The sequence below is a fragment of the Phoca vitulina genome, unplaced genomic scaffold (assembly GCF_004348235.1).
Source record: "Phoca vitulina isolate PV1807 unplaced genomic scaffold, GSC_HSeal_1.0 scaffold47, whole genome shotgun sequence".
NCBI lineage: Eukaryota > Metazoa > Chordata > Mammalia > Carnivora > Phocidae > Phoca > Phoca vitulina.
In genome coordinates this window covers 6199973-6220217 of record NW_022589750.1, presented here as the reverse complement: position 1 = coordinate 6220217, position 20245 = coordinate 6199973, and positions in this window count along the sequence as shown.

Sequence of the window (20245 nt, the reverse complement as noted above, 5' to 3'; positions counted from 1 at the left end):
TTTGAGACTTCCAAAAATTGCATTAAACATACCAATTAATTTAAGGTAGACCAGTGGTATCTTCCCTTCCAGAAATGTGATCTCTCTCAGTGGAGTGAAATCTTTCATGTCACTTAATAATGTGTGGTTGTATTTTTTGTATATCCTGGACATTGCTTCCTTAAATTTAATTCTAGAATATTTTTTGTTTGCTATTAAGAATGAAATTACTTAAGGTTTATTGCTGACCTACACAAAAGCTACTCATTTTTTGTACAGTTATTTTGTAACTGGCCACCCTACTGGACCCTTTTCGCAAATCTAACTATTTTCCATTATCTGCTTGGGTTTCCTGTAAATTACCTACAAAGCAATGACAATTCTGATTCCTCCTTTCTAACATTTAAGCCTCTTTTCTTTCTTTCTTCTGTTTTTTTTTTTTCATTCTTATTTTGTCTTTTACATTTTCACTCTACTTACTTGATTTGGGTTTAAAAAATAGGATTTACAAATGGGATAGGGTATTGGTTAATGACGTGCTTGTTTTTCAAGTTTTACCATTAGGATTTTGGTATTATTGGGAAGATGTCCATTTTTTAAGCTTTGGAATCACTGCATTCATGTGGAAATTTTATTCAATGATACTTGAAAGAATTTGTCCAAATGACATTTTGGATCAGACCTCTGACCACATGTAAAGTGTCATTAACGGCCTTAGTCCAGTTATCTCCCACCCCAACTTGAGTTGATAGAGGTAGATTCTAATTTTCGAATCTGGACAACCTAGATTTTTAAAAATGTTTTTATTGTAAGCATAATATATTTCAGTTTCCTCCATCCGTAGCTTATTCCCCTTTATCATAATATTATAATATGAACGTGGTCTTTTCTCTAACATGCTGCTTCTCTAGCTCTAACTTTTGTTTTTTTCTTAACTGATCAGAGTACTACCTTTCCTGTTTAAAATGGATTCTGGTCCCCAATTCCTCTGTGTGTGTGTGTGTGTGTGTGTGTGTGTGTGTACACCCACGCGCATGCGCGCATGTTTGGGGGTTCCCCACGTCAACAAGCAATTCTCTGACACCAGCTGGGCGTCCTACAATTCAACTCAATTCTGACACCGTCTACCCAGAGATAGTCAGACCCCACAGGTTAAGGGCTCAGTCCCACAACACTGTCCCAGCCCCCTCCCCCACTTCAGATGCCAATCACAATTCCAGGCTATCAGCTGTGCTTGTAATCAACTGGCTATAAATTGGAGGTTCCAAAATAATGCAATATATGTTAAGAAAAAGAAAAAAAGAGAGGAAGATAGCAGGAGGGGAAGAATGAAGGGGGGGTAATCGGACAGGGAGACGAACCATGAGAGACGGTGGACTCTGAAAAACAAACAGGGTTCTAGAGGGGAGGGGGGTGGGGGGATGGGTTAGCCTGGTGATGGGTATTAAAGAGGGCACGTTCTGCAAGGAGCACTGGGTGTTATGCACAAACAATGAATCATGGAACACTACATCTAAAACTAATGATGTAATGTATGGGGGTTAACATAACAATAAAAAATTTTAAAAAAAAATTGGAGGTTCCAGTGACTTCCAACACCCCTCCTTGGGCTTGACGAATTTTCAAGAACGGCTCACAGAACTCTGAGAAATATTTTACTTACTACGTTACCCATTCAGTATAAAAGGATACGACTCAGGAACAGCCAGATGGAAGAGAGGGGCGTGGTCAGGTGCGGGGAAAGGGTGCCAACCTTCCATGCTCTCTGCATCCACCACTGTTTGCGAACCTCCACAGGTGCACCAACCCAGAAGCTCTCGGAACCCCTCTCTTAGGTTTTTATAGAGTCTTCATTACATAGAAATGATTGGTTAGATCACTGGCCATTAGCAATCAATTCAACCTCCAGCCCCTCTCCCCCTCCCTGGAGGTCAGGGTTGGGGGTTCTGGGGGTGGGAGTGGAGGATGGGTCGGAAAATCCAACGCTTTAATCACGTGGTTGGTTCCTCTGGCAACCAGCCCCCTATGAACATAACTAAAGGCACCTTTATAGCTCTCATCAATTAGGAAATTCCAATTGTTTTAGGAGCTCTGTGCCTGAAATGCGGACAAGACCAAATATATATATTTTTTATTATAAATCACAGTATCACACTACTCATAGTTTTTAAATGGAATAAATGGAATGGTTAGTATTATTTTTCTTAAATTCATATACATATGTGCCTGCACATTTATTTATATCACATATATTAATTTCACATTATTTACATCACATACACCACATCTCTTACATTTTTATAAAACGAGGATGTCCTATTAGAGAAGCTCAGACACTAAGAGAAGGCAAGAAATCCTGAGGTGGTTAGAAGTTAAAGGAGAGAGGGGGCAGGAGAAGGGCTGAGTTTGTTTGTTGCTGTTTTAATCAGACAAGGGGTGACCGAAGCCTGTCTTTACGTTGTGGTCAAGGAGTCTGGGCAGAGGATGGTGGGAGATACAGGTGAGAAATGAGGGTCTCAGTGGTGAACTGAGGCAAGTCATACTCCTCTGAGTTTATCTGTAAAACACAGGCCCTGACAGCATTGTTGTGAGGAGAAAATGGCATATTTGATGAGCACTTGCACTGTGAATGATAAAGTATGATGTAATCACTAACTGTGGGCCTCACTTGGGCTGGGTGACACCCCCCTGATGGATCAAACTAAGAATCCAACTATAGAAATCCCTGCACACCGGGGACCTGCCTACATACAGCTCTGTGTAGCTCACTTGTCCCAATTTGCAATTCTCTGTTATTCCCAAATAAACCCATTCTTGCCATTAAAATTAAAAATTAATTAATGCACACTGGATCAAAACACATACTTTGCAGAGTCAGAGTTTTGCCTAGTCTCCCAACGCATAGTTCTCATGACCTGACTGAGCTGTTGAGTAGAGCACAAAATAAAGGTACTGGTGGGAAATTCTGGCAGCCCTTATCCCAATCTTATCTGCTGGGAATGGTGCCCTTACTCAGGGACCCAACTTACCCAGACTTTGGGACAAGAATTTACCCATTGCAAGCATGGAAACATAGTAACCATCTTATCCTGCTTTCATTAAAGTCTCAAGTAACTGCCCACACCCAAAGAAACCACTGTATACAATGCAGCCTCCCCTGAAATCCCCATACAAAGAAAGCAGATGCTAACCATACCAATTTGAGGCTTTCTGCTCCATATTACAGTAATCACCTGCTATGACCTGCTATCACTACTCACTGTTCTACGTACCAGGAAGAGAGTAACAGAGCCACCAAGCTACATTACTCCAAGGGCACCATTTATAACACAGTCTAGGTAAAAATGGTGCCCCTTGGAACACAACAATGGCAGGAGCTGCTGACAAAAATCAGTGTTTCATCTTCTTCCCTGCCCCATAGATTGGATACATTTCCAAGCTGCCTTTGAAATTAAGTGTGAATTCTAAGTAATGCAATGAGGGTGCAAGTGACATGCTCACGTTCAGGTTTTGCTCATACAAACATCCCACACATGCTTCTTCATCTTTTGTCCCTTTCCTCCTGGCTGAATGATGACAAGTTTCACAATGACCTTGAAAACCATGTCTTAAATTAGAAGGATCATTGTTGTCCCGAGTCTCTGGATGATTCCACAGACCACTGTTTCCACTGACTTCTTTGCCTGCCCCTCACTTGCTACGTGAGCAAAAAATTATCTTCTTTTCTGTTTGAGCCGTTAGACCTTGTTTTGGTGTAGTCTCTGCAGACAGAATGGCATCTTGAGCAATCAAGCTGAGACCGAAACACCAAGAAGGAGCCTACTGTGCAAAGACTTCTGGGCAGGAGGGGAAGTGGGGAGGTGTGTCAGGCAGAAGTAACTGCAAGTAGTGAAGTGAGGATGATCTTGGTGTACCGTCTCTGGCTGAAATCCACAGATGTCATTCTAGTTTTATCTACTGAAAAAGTTCTATGTGAATCAGACCCTAGCAAAGATCATTTAGTGTACTGACAAAATTAGGATCCTGAGGCCAGATTCTAGACTACAGTGTGTTACTCACTTAGATAAATTTAACTTTATAAGGCCATTTGCTAGACTGCCAACATCTCACTATGTCCTATATCTGATCTTCTGTTGCAATGTTATTGCACCCAAACTGCTAGGATCAGAAACACAGGCATGCTCCATGCTGCGCTGATGCCTACGAATTCCTCTGGGTCTTTTTGTTTTTTAAGATTTTTTATTTTTCATTTGAGAGAGAGAGAGAGAGAGCGCACCAGTGGGGGGAGTGGCAAGAGAGAGGGAGAAGCAGGCTCCCCGCTGAGCAGGGAGCCCAACATGGGGCTTGATCAGGACCTGACCCAAGGCAGCCGCTTAAGCAACCGAGCCACCCAGGCGCCCCTCCTCTGGGTCTCCAGAGCACTCCCTAGATGGCACTTGCTGAGTCACATCCCTTTTTGTTTTCCTCATCCAGATTTTGCTGATTCACTACGCTCTTATCCAGGCCACGGCAAGCCCATGATTGGTCTTAATATTTTACATGGTCCAACGATCTCAGAGCCAAGGGTGTTAATCCAGAATGCAAAGCAACATGAGAGGAGCAATGCACTGATACAAATTTTTCCATGTGGCCATGATCGGCCTTTTCTATTGCACCAGGGTGCCCATGGCATTCACAGAGGCCCAGGCAAAGCCAAGATTTTTGCATATAATCTCCGTGGAGATCTCAGCAGGATTTCATTTGAAGGAATTCAGAGAGAATTTTCCCAGTTTTCTAGTCTATCTCCCTAGTCCCTGCCTCTCCGCAAAGATAAATCTGATGGAAAGCACACCCAGACCACAGGGCTGAACTCGCAGGAATGACAGCGCCGAGCCAACCACACTTAGGGCCTCAGGCAGGCTGTTCAGCCCAGTGCTCTCCAGAGGCCAGGGTAGTGGGCAGACAGCCAAGTCCAGAGGGTGGCCTCAGCCACAGTAAGGAGCTTCCTATCACACTTTCTCCTCTTTTAAGTTTTTACTGGGAAATATTGGCAGGCATGTAGTGACCACTAGCCTTATGGTCTCTTAGGGTCCTGCCATCCTACAAAGCTAAATTCAAATGTCGTTTCCTCCATAAAGGTTTCTTGCATTCTACCGGCGTGAATGAGCCTCTTCCTCCCCTATCATGCTCTGCCTATTATTTAGCTTTATGGCATTTAACATTTTTACATACGTCATCAGTGCTTGTTTTCTTCCACTGGACTGGCAGGTTCTCAAGGATGGGAACTGTTTCTGTGGCTCTTGGGCCTAATAGAATGGGCATTCAAAAAAAAAAAAAAGTTCAATTAGGGTCTCCTGGGTGGCTCAGTCAGTTAAGTGTCTGCCTTCAGCTCAGGTCATGATCCCAGAGTCCTGGAATGGAGCCCCACTTGTCGGACACCTTGCTCAGCGGCGGGTCCATTTCTCCCTCTCCCTCTGCCCCTCCCTTGTGTTTACCCCCCCCAATAAATAAATCTTTTTTTTTAAAGTATTTAAAAATTTGACCCTAGAGAACTATTTAATCCATTAAAGGTAGCATTTCTTCTTTTTTAAAAATATTTTATTTGACAGAGAGAGACACAGCGAGAGAGGAAACACAAGCAGGAAGAGTAGGAGAGGGAGAAGCAGGCTCCGCGCCAAGCAGGGAACCCGATGCAGGGCTCGATTCCAGGACCCCGGGATCATGACCTGAGCCGAAGGCAGATGCTTAACGACTGAGCCACCCAGGTGCCCCAAAGGTAGCATTTCTTAACCAATTTAAACACCAATAAAAAATCACTTCCTAATTACTAGGCAAAACCCCTTATAATTTGGATATTTTTGTTCTAAATGGTTTGCTTTTGCATACAGTGCTGCAAAGAACAACCATGTAGTTTTAGCTTTGTGAACAACAACCTTAATGATTTCTACAAGTGAAATACCTGGATCAAAGGGTATTCAAAATACCCAGGCTTTAAATTTATATTGCCAAATTGCCCCCAGGAAAGTTCTAGTAACATACAATACCAGTAAGTTATGTTTTTTGGCAATGACACTGAGAATTATTTGGTCAAGACTTTGTCAATTTCATATGCAAGAATACAGCGTATTTTGGTTTTATTTGCACGTCTTGATTAAAAATGAAGTTAAATTTTTTTCTTGTGTGATGGTGGTACTATGCCAGTTTTTTTGTGAATTGCCTGTGTCCTTTGCCTCTTATCTCCACTGGCATATGATGGGGAGAAAGGCTGTCTGAGGACTTCAGATTACTATGAGAATCAAGACTGTTAATTTATCATGATATCGTGCTTTTGTTGTATCCTAAAATGTCCAGCTGTAAAGAAGGGAGATCTATCAGTTACAATTCTTTCAGTGGCAAAAGTCAGAAATCTAATTCAAACTAGTGAAAACAAAAAGAAAAAAAAAAAACACAATAAGGTACTGGTCTCTGTGATATAATGATTTAAAAGAAATCTATACCTGGTCATTCACTTGACAAAAATGTATTTCTCAGATATATTTGGTCTTATCCTTAGTTCCTGAAAATATTTCAAAGCCATAAAGGTGAAGTGGGTGTCTTGTTATTAATCAAGGTGTTTGGACCCCACCTAAGCGTGGGAGCTGGTTGCTGGGAAGATCAGCCATGTGGGTTAAGGGTTGGAACTTTCAGTCCCACCCTCAACCTCTGATTAAATCACTCAATGGCCAATGACTTAGTCATGACTATGTAATAAAGACTCCATAAAAACCAAAGAGGACAGCTTTTTGGTCCTTCTGTTGGAGCACTTCCACACGTGGGGAACTAGAACACTCCAATGCTACCAAATCAGGTCCCAAGCTCCACGAGGACAGAAACTCCTTTGTTCTGGACCTCGCCCTATGTGTCTCTCCATCTGGCTGTTGATTCATATCGTTTAATAAACTGGTAAATATAAGTAATTGTCTGCCTGAGATCTGTGAGCCACTCTAGCAAATTAATCGAACATAAGGAGGAGATCATTGGAAACTCCATTATTCAGCCAGAAGCACAGGTAACGACCTGGAGCTTGTGAATGGCATGGGTGGGGGGCAGTCTTGTAGGACTGAACCCTGAACTGTGGAATGTGATGCTGTCTCCAGGTAGGTAGTATTAGAACTGAGTTGAATGGAACTGAATTCTTGAACATCCTGCTGGTATCTGAGAAGGACTTGGCATTGGGGGAGGGGATGAAGAGCCCCTTCCATACTGGAATTGGGTCTAGAACACTAAGAATCTTATAATAGAAATGCCAGGAACTCTCCTGGCTTCGGGTGTGGGTTGATCAAGGGTCTCAAACAATGCTGTAAGACCCAGTATTTCTCTCCCCCTTCGCTCTGCCTTCTGCAGATCCCACATGAGGAGAGTCTTGATGGCTTCCATTCCAAGAGCCTGTGTCTCTCTCCCAACGAGCCCAGCACCATTCTCATCGCATCTCCTTGTCTCTGGTTGGTTGTTACTCATCCCTAGACTAACCATGTGGCCAGGGGACTGAGATTCTGTGTCGTTATGTTTGAATATGTAATGTCCACCACTAGGGCCGAGATGGAGTCGACTCCACTGCAACAGCACAAGGGTCTGAGAGTTGTCCAAACAAAAGTACACTGAATGAGTGCCGGGCCATCAAAAACCCAGCAAATGTCCATCACAGAGGCTGCTACAAGTAAGCTGTAGAGGCTCAAGTTCAGGGATTAGTAAAGAAGAAATAAAATAATAGTAACAAGGGACGGAGATTCCGTGCACCCAGAGGAAGAGCACTGTACATCGGCTTCCCATGGAAAGAAAGCACGTCAATCCAGAGAGGGTGTGTCAGACTTAGAGGACCAGGTAAGACTAGGGGAGGAGGGTGAAAATTACCACAAGAAGAAAGAGCAGGCTCCGTGGGCTTCAACAGGGCAGGGGAAGAGGAAGAGGCTGTGGTGATCAGAAAAGACATGTTGAGTGCTTACATTTTTATCAGGGAAGTGCTTTGAGTAATGGTACAATTGAAAGTGTGGCTTCCAGAGAGGACACAGAAAGTGGGAATGAAGAAACTGAGGAATGGTTAGCCCAGAGACCTGGAACGATGACCAATGTGTTCTTAGAAGTTACCAAGAAAAATAGCACTGAAAAAGGCGAAGCCAGGGGATGAACTCATTGAGGAAAGTGATTCTGACTTCAGAGGACCACCACCAGCAAGGAGAGTAAAGGAGTCCTCTGAATAGATGAGGGGCTTCCAAAGAGGCTAGAACTTTGAGGAGCTTTGGTTTAGCATTGTTTTTAAAATGTCAGGAGCAAAATTTAAGAAGACAGTTTTCTTCTGACCCAGGAAGAGAACAAATGGAACAGAACAGAATGGAATAAGTAACTGTAATTCACAGGGGAAAAAAAAAATGAAGAAAAGCAGAAACTGTAAATAAAGTTAATATAACAAACTCTATAAATACATTCTTGCTCTCCTTTTTTCTTCTTTAAAATACATAAAATCTTACACAGTGACAATCATAATGATGTACTATTGGGTTGGTAACATAGACATGATAGGTAGGATGATAACACTAAAAAGGGAGAGGAGAAAATAGAGCTATTTAGAAATAAAGTTTCTCTATCTCATTGAACTTTAGTGTAAATCTGAAGTCAATTCTGATAAGAAGTATATTGTGAGCCCCAGAGCAACCATTAAGAAAATAACTCACAACAGTTAAAAAAGCATGAAAAGAAAAAATAAATAAAAATTAAAATTAAAAAGCATGAAAGGAATTAAGAAAATAGGAACCCTAAGAGAGCCATACTAATATCAAACAAAACAGAGTTTAAAACAAACACCAAAAATGTTACCACAGATAAGAGACTATTTTATAATGATGAAAGGGTTAATCCATCAATAGGACACAATGAGGAGCATATATGTACCTCACAACTGAACCTCCAAAAATACTAGAAGCAAAAACTGACAGAATTGTGGGGATAAATACACAATTCAACAAAAATAGCTGGAGACTTCAATATCCACCTTTTAACAAGATGGAACAACTAGACAAAAGATCAACGGACACGCTGACAAACTGAACACTATAAAACATCTAGACCTAACAGAGACCTCTAGATGACTCCACTCACCAGTCGTAATTATGTAATATTCTCAAGAGCACGTGGAACATTCTCCAGACCATACGATAACCCATAAAACAAACCTCGATACATTTAACAGGATTAACATCAATCAAGCATGTTCTTCGACCATGATGGAATTAAATTAGGAGTGAAATGGAACTCCATTCAATTCAGGGTTTCTATGAGAGGACTGGATGGGGAGTGGTATACGTCACAAAGAAAAAGCAATTCAGTTAAGGCTGGAGGAGGGAAGGAACTGGGTAGGAGAGATACAGCACAGACCGCAGGGTCTCCCAAGCTGTGATCCATGGGTGGGCTTCAAGAGTATTAACCTGCTAACATTGCATACGGACCTACAGAGGATCCACAATTTTATGAGATTTATCAGAGGGACCCATTACCCAAAAAAGGTTAAAAATCTCCAATGTGCTTCCACAGGCCATGAATAAAAGCAGAGAAGAGAAGGGCCCCTGGAGAGGAAGGGGGATGGAATACGAAGCTGGATAAGGAATCAGAGTCAGGGTAGGGAGCAGAAAGAGTGTGTGCTGAATGGTGGGGTGTAAATCACAGGACTGGAGGCAGTGCGAGAGGGAGGTTGCGGCACAGGCAGATTTCGGAGTGAAAGAAAGCCTGACACCAGTAAATTGTATGACCACTGAACAAAGATAGGAGTCTTTGCTGGATGCTTTGGAAAACACTGCTGTCTACAGGGTCCAGTGCCCATCACTCAGTATCATCAGGGGGTCATCGGTCCCCAGTCAAGGGAGAGGCACCGCCCACAACCCCACTATTATCTAAAATGTCCTTTTTTATCTTAACATATAGAAGGTGAAGAAAGGTTTAGAATATTTATAAAATGTCAGTAGTAATATCTGGAGCACAGAAATGAGGACATGGAAATTATTTCCAGCCCTTTCATCTTTGAGCCAAATTTATTTTTTAAACATTCAAATATATAAAACTTGGAAGTCAGTTAACGTCTTGGAGTCATGAAATCTGTAGGACTGTGCAGGCCCTCCATGTAAACATGTGTCCAACAAATCACATAGCCCAATTTTCCAACCCTTCGATCCAAGAAAAGGCTTAGAGCAGCTTGCGGCCAGTGGTTCTCTGAAGGGTGCTGGGCTTTGGGGAGAGAGGCATCGCCAAGGTATCTCCCAAAACTGTGCCATGCACATCACATTTTAATGTGATGCATGATGTTTCAGATCTAGAGAAGTGCTTCATTTTATATACCGACCTTTGGCCATATAGTTTCTACCTTTGCAAAGAGGCAGGGCCAGCTACATAATTTGCAAGACCCACCACAAAATGAAAATGAGGCACTAAGAATTTCAATATGATGGCAGCAGAGCATTATATCAAGTGTGGAGTCTATATGACTGCCCGGATCACATGCCTACCAAAGCTGGCCCTGCGTAGAGGACAGGAAGGCAATTCCACAACCTGGAGATTAGATTCTCTTATATTTTTACTTACATCTTTTGTGATTTCATTTTACATTAATACCTTCATCAGCCTGGAGTTTGGTATGTGGTTTGAGGTACAGATGATAGTTGACCCTTGAACGATGTGGGGTTGGGGGCACCAATCCCCCACATGATCGAAAATCCATGTATAACTTTGGACTCCCCAAAAACTTAACTACTACTAGCTTACTGTTGACTGGAAGCCTTACCGACAACATAAAGTCAGTCAATGAACACATGTTCTGTATGTTATACATATTATATACTGCATTCTTACAATAATAAGCTAGAGAAAATGTTAAGAAAATCGTAAGAGAAAATACTTATAGTACTGTATTTAACTAAAAAAAAAAAAAAAAAATCCACGTGTAAGTGGACCCACACAGTTCAAACCTGTGTCGTTCAAGGGTCAACTGTACTCTGTAGTTCCTGGAGAGACAAACGTCCTGCTGTCTCTTCCTACAGATGTAAATGCCACCATTACTGTATTCGAAATTCTGGTCTCGCTATTCTTTTCCTCTGGTCTGTCCATTCTTGTACGTGTTCCACACTAGGTTTACTGTATTCCTACAAATCATTTTAAAGTTTGGCAATGTATGTATGTGCCCTGTCATTCACTGGTTCCTGGATTATCTGGTCTTTCATTGTCCCTGCCAAACTTTAAAATCACTTGTCAGGTTAAAAAAAAAAGAAAAGAAAAGAAAATCCTTCCTGTTTTAACAGGAATTGCATTAACTTTACCAATTAACCTCAGAATCATCATCATCTTTACAATCCCCTCAGGTTCATGTACTTTCAAAGAACAGCAACTCTTTCAAACTGCCTCCAGCGATAGCTTATTAGTATAAGTATAAAAATAGAAATAAAGAGATAAAGAATTTCTCAGGAACCCAGACAACTCATTAAGGTCAGACGTCTCAGACAGTGAAAGGCAATCTGAGCATTGGAAGAGTCTTCTAGACCCAGAGAGATTTAGGAACTGGTTATCCATCCTATGCGTCCTGCCATCGAGGTGGCTCCCTTCCTATGGAATTCGGCTCCTACCACCCCTGGTGCCATATGCCAACTGCCTCATCATGTGCTCTCAATTCGCTTTGGTTTCCACTCACTCATGCTTCAGATTCCCCATAATCTCTACTTCTGCTCACTCATGGCTGCTCATTGGCCTTCGCTACCCTGTGGCTCAGAATTGAATGACACAGTTTCATACCAATACTTTTTTTAAGGGCAACCTTCTATTTATGGCCAAGTGATACTGGTCTTCCATTACCGGAGGGAATTTCGGCTTCCTTGGAAATCAACACATTTGAGTTGAAAAAGTGATGGATCTTGTGAGAAGACATTTTTTTTTCTTTCAGAAATCTCACAAGGTAGGTATTCTTATTATCTTTCTTAAGCCGAGAAAACAAGCAAGGATGGTGCAGTAACCATAAGAGCCGGCCATTTGCTCGCAGGTCTGTCCGGCCTCACAGCTGTAACACTTCCCACGCACTCCACCACTCTAGAGAAATCTAGGGTACTGCTCCAGATGCTGTGGTTTGCGACACTGTGATGATGAGCGGGCCGCGTAATGCTGCTGAGTGTCGTGATGATGCGTACATGGTAAGGCCGCCACCAGCTCCGTGCCTGGTGCTCCGTCCTCCCTCCCTTCGTGCTGCTCTGTAGGACCCCCAGTGTCCGAGCAGGGTGGAGAAGGGCGCAGAAGGGGTTGGGCTCGATTCTGCAGTTCTGACTGTTCTGTTCATCACTAACTGCACCCTACTCTCTGAATTCTTCTCTAGAAGTTCCACTTATCCTGCTGAAGGCACCAGCAAGCCAAAGCAGGAGTATCACACATAGTAAAAAAAAAAAAAAAAAGACACAAAGTACAGAAATAAATGACGAAAGTCTGGAAATCACTGGCTGGTCTAGGAGAAATCCATGGAACAAAAATTAAGGAGTGTTTAGACCCTTCCCTGACATTAGCAGCAACAAGCCACGCAACTCCACACAAGTCCTGTAAGCTTTTCTGTGGCCTTTTTTTCCTCCCCATCTGTCAAACTTAGGCTGATTATGCTGCCTGTTCTACCTCCTGATGAGGAGGATGTGATCAGAGGGAAATGACTGACAGCACTTTGGAAAGCCCAGCAGACGAGTGAGGACAGGAGGGATGGGATGGGGCGCGTTGGCAGCAACAAGAGAACCGTCCTCCTCCTGCTCCACATCAAAGGGGCTCATAGGACGCATCCTGCAGCTGGTCGGTTGGATTTCTGCCCTCGAGATACAGGAAAACTGTCCTCAGCAGAACAGTGCAGAGCCATATGACACCCTTTACAAAGTAATAGAGTAATACAAAGTAATTAATGTAATTCTCCCCAGGAAATGAATGTGGGAGAAAGTCAAGGTGAAAATGTACCAGTCGGCGCTGCACTGTGCTAGACACAGCACATCTCAAAGGTCGGCCAGGTGACCCTTGCCCTCAAGGAGGTCCTAACTGTTCAGTAAAGGAGATCAAGTACATATTTTGGACTCTACTATAAGAAAAAATGTGATGTGATATGGTGCAGGAACAGGTTAAGTGTTGTCGGAAGCTAGAAGAGAAACACAACATCTCTGGGGGAAGCAGGCAGCATGTCGGCTACGTTGCAAAAGTTGAGTCGCATTTCTACGCAAAGGGATGGAGGGAAAAGCACTTCTGAGAACAGGGATACCAGGAGCAAAAGTGCAGAAAGAAGGAATCCCTGAGCACGCACGGCAAACAAGGAAAGTTCAGTGTCCCAGTAGCACAGAGTGCTAGAGCTACGAAGGAAGGCTGGATCCTGATTGTAAAGACTTTGAACGTGGGCTGCAAAGACACATCATCCAGGCGAAGGTGTCTGACTGGAGTCATACCACGATCGAAGATTTGCTCCAGAGAGACTGCTAATCGCACATGGATGAATGACAGAGTGAAGGCGTAAGAGTTAATACCAGTGTCAATAAGATGGTTCACAAGGTGATGGTCAGGATGATGAAAGGCTGAGTGCAAAAGTTATGGTAAGCAGCAAAAGGAAGAGGAAAAGAAGAAATTCAGGGTCTTGGGGTTTTTTTACTCTTCAACATTGATCTTCATAACTTTTGGAGTAGATACTCTCCTTCCCGTGTCTTGGATGAAGAAAAAAGCAATTTGAACATAAAGAGGGTTAAAGTCTTGCAAAAATCACACACTCAGTGGTAGGGGAGAAAAAGAAATTAGAAACAAGGTTCCATGGACTATAACTTACCCCTTATAATCTGTCATCTCCCTTCCCCAAAATCAACCAAAACATTGTCAAAGAAGCCACAGTTTTATGTTGTTTATCCCAGAGAAAGTATATTTGCATCCCCAGCGTTGCCATATACATTATCAGAACCATAAGGCCAAACCTCTCTGGAACAATTTTCATTGTCCAAATCCCCTTCTCCACTAATGTGGTGATGTGATTCATATGACAGCAATTGGTTCTACCCAAGTATACCAGCCAGCACCCTGCGACCTCCTGAAGGGCACATGGCTTTGATTATTTGGGGACAAAAATAATCTCAGCTTGAAGAGAGTTCCCAATCCCAACTTTGTAAATAACAGACACCAAAATATCCAATACTCTAAATAGATGGTATCCCCCCCTTCTTTTTCCTCAAGAGGCAATGGACGAACGTCACAGTGCACCATGGTGCCAAGAACGCATTATGTTTCCCAGATGCACGGACTGACATACTAAGCAAACTATTTATGAAATTTCTTTGGAAGAGTCAAGGCAAATAACAGCCTGGCCCCCACCTCCACCATCACCACCAAAGTCAACTGGAGTAGCTCTGCTCAGAGTGACAAGGAAGCAGACTTGAGTGCTAGGGTGTGGTTTGGTGCAATGGGACTTGCTATCTGTCACTAGCTATGATTTTTCTTCCCCACACTCCAAAATTTCCTTTCTTCCCATTATCTTAAATAAGTGGCTATGTTATGGTTGCCAAATTGGATACAAGATTCCCTCTGACCTCCTCCCCCTCCCAGTAGCCACAAGGAGTTACTACTCTGTGTAGGACCTAGGGGAACCATAGATGGGGTCTTATCACACACACACACACACACACACACACACACACACCCACCCATGCCAGTAAAAGACATTTAGTAACCACAGATGTATAGATGTTGTGGTCTCATGAGAAAGAGGGGACTTAATCAAATAGTATTTTATAAGAGATTTATTAATTACATAAGTAACTAACCACCATCTTCCTCACCCCCAGCCTGACTCTTTGTAACCTCTTTCCCCCCTTACGGCTGCTCTCGACTAAGGGAACAGGCATGAGGTTATGATTTGGTATGATCTGCCCTGGGAACGCATCCTCTACAGAAAGGATTTTCTGGACTCTGGGTATCCTAGGATCATCCCACCCCACCCCTACCTGCCGGTCACCTCTGGGAAACCAAGCTGTCAGGTGAATGAAAGACAGGAGAGGTGTCTAGGGTCAAGCAAAGGGATTTCCCCGTAGGAGCTGCTGCCAATGCCGCCCCCTTCCCATCATGTACACTTGACATCCAAGGGAAGGGAGACGCTTTGAGCGTTCTGTTTGGCTGGTTGCTTAGTTTCTTCCTGCAAAGGGCTTAAAGTTAGTACCCAAAAAAGACCCCTACACAAACAAGAAACATTGCTTAATATGACAACAGTGACAATGAATATAAGGAATGGAAAGAAGAGAAATTTATCATTTCATCTGGGGCTGTCTTGTTCAACACTCCCCCCTCATCACCAAACCTATGCTTTATTTTTTAATAAGTGTGTGAAGTTCCTCTGAAGCAATAAGAAAGTCAAGGCCAGACAGAGTTCAGATCCACTTAAGAAATGCTGCATTCTTATTTCACCCTTTCATATCTTGGAGAATCACAACACATATTTTAAACACACAAACTTCTCTGAGAAGTGACCCAGTAAATAAACTTGGCTGTTTAACTCTGTTGTCTAGTCCAGGAGCCCTTCCCTGCCCTGGCACCCCACACTCCATACCCTTGACATTTCACATAAGAATCATGTCAACCATAAAATTAAAGTCCATGAAATACTTAAGGAAACAATGCTCTAATAATTAATTCTCTAAAGTTGATCCCTATTTAGGGAACTAACTCCTAATCCTCATCCTGCACAAAACCAGCAGGCCCCCTTTAGTCACCAGAATGGTGGGGAGTGCACAGACTTAGCTGTGCACTGTCCCAGACATGCTCTTTTCTTTAACTTCTAACCTACCCAATTAATGATTATGATTCTATACAACGAGAATCCATTTTTACAGACAGAGACATATAAAGAATGTGGAATCCGATATATTCGCACAAAGAAACCCAAACTCAAAATCAAGCCTAGATAGGATATGACAGAGTCAAAAGGCCAAGTTTCAGAAACACATTCTCTCTTTCCACAGTTCTACAGAAATCTAAGTGACAGATCTTTTCCATTAACCTGTTATTTCCTACCTCACGGAGTATTACAAAAGTAGTCACTTGTCTCCATTAGTAGAACCCACAAGATCCACATCTATAATATAAAATTTTTAAACTACAGAGAAATTTGGTAAATATAAAGAATTCTTTTCCTGTCATGGAAGACTGAAAACCACATCCCTTGAAGACTCAAAGTTGGGAGAATTTTCCAGCAGGAGTGCTTTTAAAATTATTTCTGTGACCCTCTAAAAGATGGCCAATGAACTGCACAAGACAGGGGAATAAGTGTACTCTTATCTATCATATGTAACCTACAGGAGCTTCTAGAACAAGGAAGTGGGGCTAAGTGCACAAGGCTCATGGTTCTAGGAGCCTAAAATGTCCACCAGAAAAGGGTCTGATAACTCAAAGATGAAAACTTTTAGAAGGATTTCTGCTTCTGACTATGACAAGTTCCCTTGTATCTGCCACTAATAACAACCAGAACTGCCAGGTTTTGGAGGGGAGAAAAAGTAATCTGTTTAAAGGATTCCAAGAGCTACCAAAGTGATGAGCCAAGATCACAGGGAGAAAAAAACTCAAGATATTTGCTACTTTATAATCATCACTGGGATAAAAAGCTACGAAGCTAATTGGCTGAGGAAAAGGGCAAAGATCTTATATAATTTTTCATATGCAATATCTACCAATCAGTCAAAAAATATCACAAATGCAAGGACAGGACTCAAAGACCAAGAGGGAAAAAGGATAATAGAAACAGATTCACATAATACATCAGAATTATCAGCTATGGCTTCTAAAATAACTAATATTGATATGTTCAGCAAAACATATGAAAGCTGACGAACTTCAGTAGAAAACTGAAATCTGTGAGAAAACAATCAAATGTAAATTCTAGAATTCTAAAAGTCATACCTGAAATTAGTAACTCAATAAGTGGGTTTAACAGCAGCCCAAGCAGAGTTGGAGGAAAAACACAGCTGTGCTCCCACCCTGAAACACAACAAGAAAAGACAATAGAAAGTACAGAGAAGAGAATAAGAGACATATGGGTCATGGTAAAAAGTCTACATGTGTAACTGAAATCCCAGAAAGAAAGAGGAAAGAAAATGGACCTGCAATTTTATTTAGAAAGTGAATAAAAGTTTTGAAGGCTAAAGAAAGACAACAAGCCACAGTTTCAAGAAACACTATCCTATCCATTTACTTCCTTCCAACAAAGGAAGTCCTACCCTGGCATATCATGGCAGAGCCACTAAAACCAACAAAGGGAAAAGATAACCTTTCCTGAACAGGATCAATAATAAGATTTACACATGATTTTTTAACAGAAAAGAGAGAAGTCAGAAGACAAAGAACTACTGTGACACAGATTACCTTGTCTCAGCTACCAATCCCAAGGGGACAAAGTACCATGTACCAATTACCAATCCCAGGGAAGCCTCCCAACGCTTCTGCCCACTGCATCTTGGTATCAGAGTCTCCAAGGAACACAATGCTTCCAGGCCCTGGATGGAACAGCACTTTGCTTACGTAGAGTAGAGACAGTAAGATCAGCTTCAATAGTAGGCATCAGTGCCCCATGGCCAGGAGGTCTCTCCCAGCAGGTGACACAGGACACTTTGCCTACACACGCCCCTCTCATGCCACAGCGGATGGAGCTCTGTCCCCTCCCTGAGGAGGAGAGAGGTACCCTGGGGTTGGCGAGGTGCCATATGATACATGTGCCTTACGCAGAGTAAAAGAGCAGCCTGTGAGCAGAAAACAGGGGAAAATAGCCCCACACAAGGCAACAAGCCCAGCACAGGCTGTGTGGGCTCTTTATCTCTTGGTAGGGAAGTATTCCAAGCTGCAGGCCTACTCTGACGCAGCTGAGTGGGGGCTGAAATGTGCATGCACAAGACTGCCTTTCCCAACAAATATCACCCTTTAAATGCTGAAAGAAAATAACCGTCACCCCAACTGACCACCCTGTGAAAATATTCTTCCCCCAAAAACCAAAGATGAGATGAAGAATATTAAAATAACCTGTCATCAACGGGACTGCTTTAAAAGGAATACTGAAAGAAGTTCTTCAGGACAAAAGGGAACTAATCTCAGAGGAAAGTCCAGAATGCAGGAGGGAATGAAGACCCACAGAAAGAGTATATATGTGGGCAAATCTAAATGAATATTTGCTATACAACAATAACAACGCCTTGTAGAATTTTAAATGTAAGTTAAAATACATGAAAATAACATAAAAGAGGGGAGGAACCTTGTGAAGAAAGCAATGGAAGAACCAATTCCTTCACACACTTATAAATCAAGGAAGTATGCCTTCGTCATGAAGAGTAAGCAAAAGGAAGATTAAAATATATGTGTGTGTATTTAACAACTGATAAAAGAGAAAAAATGGAATAAAAAAATGCTGATATGACCACAAAAAGAAAACAAAGGAAAAATAACAAATCCACCATCAAAATGGGAGATTTAAATACACTTCTTTCAGTAACTGATAAAACAGATTTAAAAAGTGAAAATACAGGAAATTTAAACAAACTTGACTGATTGGCATGTATAAAACACTGGGTTCAACAACTGCAGAATGCATATTTTTCCAAGTTCTCACAGAGCATTGTAAAGTTAACCTGTATGCTATCTGCTAGCCCATAAAGGAAGTTCCAATGAATTCCAAAAATCCGAAGCCATGCAGAATATGTCCTCTGACTTCAGTGGAATCACGTTAGAAATCAATATACAAGATACAGATTAATACCTCAAATGCTTGGAAATTAAGCAATACTCTTATAAATAACTAAGGGATCAAGAAGAAACAGGAATGGAAATTAGGAAATACGTGTAGTAGAAGATTGTGAGGATACAGCATGTCAGGAATAGGCTACTGCTAGAGTAGTCCCTGCTGGGAATCATAGCTGTGAAAACACAGATCAGAAGAGAAAAGGGCTGAAAACCAGTGACTTACGTAACCATCTCAAAGGCATAAGAATCGGGGTATGGTTGCCTGGTTGGCTCAGTCGGTAGAGCACACAACTCTTGATCTGAGGTCATGAGTTTGAGCTGCATGTTGGGCATGGAGCCTACTAAAAAATAAAAAGAAATTTTTAAAAAAGGACATAGGGATAAAAAGCATATAAAATTCAAGAATGGTAGAAAGAAAAAAAATATGTCTAGGACAGAAAAACTGATGAAATAGAGAACAAATGTAATAAAATCAAGAAAGCCAAAAGCTGTTCCCTTGAAAAGACGAAAACAATTGACAAAGAAGCAATACAGCAAATACAACTGATCAAGAGCAGAAAAGGTACGCATTTCTAATACTGGACCTCAAAAGGGGTGTATCACTACAGATCCTACCAATAATCAAGGAACAGTGAGAGAATATTTTTGAACAATTTTGTGCAAACACACTTGAAATTTCAGCCAAGGCACATTCCCAGAAAAATACAATTTACAAACTGGCATAAGAAGAAATAGAAAATCTAAAAAACCCTATATTTATTAAAGAAATTGAATCCGTAATTTAAAACCTCTCCACAAAGAAAACTCTGGTCTCTGAGATGTTCATTGTCAAGATCCACTGAACATTTAAGGGAGAAATTAACTATTTTAAACAAAACTTCTAGGGACTAGAACAAAAAAGGGAACACTTCCCAACCGATTTTATGAGGCCAGTATAATCTTATTACCAAAAAAACCTGGCAAGGAAACTACAAGTAAGGAAATCATAGGCCAAGATCTCTCATGAGCAAAGTTGCAAAAGTTCTAAACAAAAGGGTAGCAAGTCAAATTCAGCAATATAAAAATAGTACACCACAGCAAAATTGGTCGTATTCTGACTCTTAAATGAGTCAGTTTAACATTTCAAAGTCAATCAATGGAATTTTCAAAAATCATTTGATCAACTAAAAAGATACAGAAAAACCATGTGGTAAGTCTCAATATCCAAGCATAATAAAATGCAGTAAACTGGAAATGGAACATAATTTTCTTAGTCTGCCAAAAGGTGTCTACAAGAGAATCTACATCAAACATAATACTTAATGACAAAATACTTAAAGGTTTTCTCTTCATATTAGGAACAAAACAATGATGTTCCCCTCACCATTTCTACTGAACAATGTACTAAAGATCCTAGCCAGCACAAGAAAACAAAAGAAATATTATTCATAGACAGGACTGTGTGCATAAGAGATCCAAAAGAACCTACAGATATGTCATTAAAACCAGTAAACAAACTTAGATTACTTAGATC